Raw genomic sequence first — 2,433 nt, 5'->3', positions numbered from 1 at the left:
ACAAAATGGGTAGAGTACCTGTGGGCATTTCTGTTCTTCATCGCTACAGATTCTTTAGGAAAGTGGAAGAGGCCAACTTAGTAGATATACCTCCCCCATCCCCACCATGTGGTGATCATACCTTTCGCAAGTTCTAGTGACTCCTCTTCAAAAGTAACCAATAGAGTAAGTGTTGGCATGCCTTGGTCTTCTCCACTTCTGTACATTACATATTCCTTAGGAAAAGTGAAGAGGCCAACTTAGATAAACTCCTACCACACCCACCATGTTGAAGATTGAAGACCTTAACTTTTCCAAACAATAGTGATTGGCATTTTGAGGAGAAGAATATTCTTCAAATTTGCCAATTTCTGGTAATGGAATTGATTTGTAAAATGATTATCTAGCTACATGGATTTTTCTAAAGGGAAATGATAAATGCGCCCCTTTTTATTACTTGGGACACCCAGCTACAGTATCTATGACTGCAAAGGTGCTGATGTGTACTTCACATTTGAACAAATGAAGTGACCTGATTGCCACGTACAATGCAGCTGGGTGTCCCAAACGATGAAAAGGGGCGCATTTATCATTTCCATTTTTAAATGGGCAAAAGACCATGTAGGACACCAGGGGCGATGCCAGAAATTCTGCACAAGGGGGGCAAAAATTATAGTAATTTTTTTGCTTGGGAAGGGAAAAAGATGGTAGGAGGATTTAGTTGGTTTTGGGATGGAGGAGGATTTACTTGGAAAGGGAAAAAGATATTTTTTAGAAGGTATGGACATAAAGTAAAATTAAAATTTTAAACTTATTTTCTATCTTAGGGATAATTGGAAAGGGGGGGCATATTTTTTAAAAAAGGGGGTAAGCATAAAAAAAATATAAAAAAATAAAGGTATAATTTTTTTTCCCCAAAAATTAAGGGGGGCAATTGACCCTCTTCCCTTTCAAGTGGCATCACCCCTGTAGGACACATGTTGGATTCGAATACTTCAGAATTCGCTGTGATACTTTTTTTTTTTAATACTACGAAACACATTTATAATTATTACATGTTTTGTCTTTTAACTATAAAATTGTATATTTACTTTTCAAAATTTTCAATAATTACCTGTCATAACCTATTATCGTATAAAAGAACAATTAATGTTTGAACCGATTAAAATATGGGAAATGATTTCAACACACACATCTTTTGATACAAGACTCTCATGTTTCTTGTCTTTTATATTTAAAGTGCTGTAAAAGGGTTTTTACTGTCCCCAGAAAGAACTTACCTGACAATTAAATGCTAAAAGACAAGATACATGAACGCATGTATCAAAACATAGTTGTGCTGAAATCATTTCCCTTATATTGCTGAATCCACCAATCATTTTTTTAGATTAGCCACATCGAATAGTCGGTACCCATGACAGATGCAACATAGATAGTAATAGTGCATGAAAAATCAGATTGTATTAGACTCTAAATCTATAGTCTTACAAGTTACATCCCATCAAAATTTTCTCAAATTATAGTATAATGTTCCACGCAATTTTTATTCTGCAATAAACTCGGGGGCAATTATATCTGAATTCTCTTAGAGTTGTTAACACATAACAGCACCCTTCTCTCCATTACACACTCTTATAATTAGCTGTTATAGCAAGGCTGTACAGCCCCAGAGGAGCTACCCGCCAAACTGATAGAATTTTCTAAAAGTGCATATGCAAAAAAAAAAAAAAAAAAAAGGTACAGTAGGGCCCACCTCTTTGGATAATCTAAACCATTAATTTATTGGTTTCGACCATTGATAGGCCGCGTTGCAAAAAAAATCTCCAAAAGAAAATCCTAAACCTCCTAGCTATATATATGATACAAATTAGACGGCTCAGAAAGTTCAAAAAATCACAGTACAAAAACTTCCACAAATCAATGAGTTAGGATCATCCTCTGGAGAATATTTTTGGGGCATGGCCAATCCACAACAGGGACCAAAAATCAATGGTTTAGATCATCCAAGTCGTTGGCCCCATTATATGGTTTTTCGTACCTGTGTACATCAAGGAGTAAGAAACAAATAATTTGGATCATTGACCGGCCCAGTGGCTACACTTGATCTCTTATTCATCATAATTCCTTTTCTCTCGTAAGCAAGAGATTACCGAGTCAGTAGCAGCCGAGAATGCGTCAGAAGCAGCCAAGCCTTCGATCGCAGCATCCCCACAAGCCAATCCTTCAGTTTCACGTATAGCTAGGGAACAGACCACTTATATAGCTAGGGAACAGACCACTTATGTTGATTACTTCTCCGAACCGGCTTTCACCTCTCGAAGTGGTTAGCAGTGACCAATAGGTCTCTTCAGCGGTGAAAAGCAAAAGCACGGAATGTCACCATCTTCGAATCCCTTACTAATAGGGCTTTCTCTACAGTAGCACCATGAATAGCGCATAGCGGAGCAGCGCCCA

Source organism: Tasmannia lanceolata, unplaced genomic scaffold (assembly GCF_043159265.1).
Source record: "Tasmannia lanceolata isolate RefF3 unplaced genomic scaffold, GAP_Taslan_0.1 ptg000007l, whole genome shotgun sequence".
NCBI classification, from domain to species: domain Eukaryota; kingdom Viridiplantae; phylum Streptophyta; class Magnoliopsida; order Canellales; family Winteraceae; genus Tasmannia; species Tasmannia lanceolata.
Note: the sequence above shows the minus strand (reverse complement) of the source record.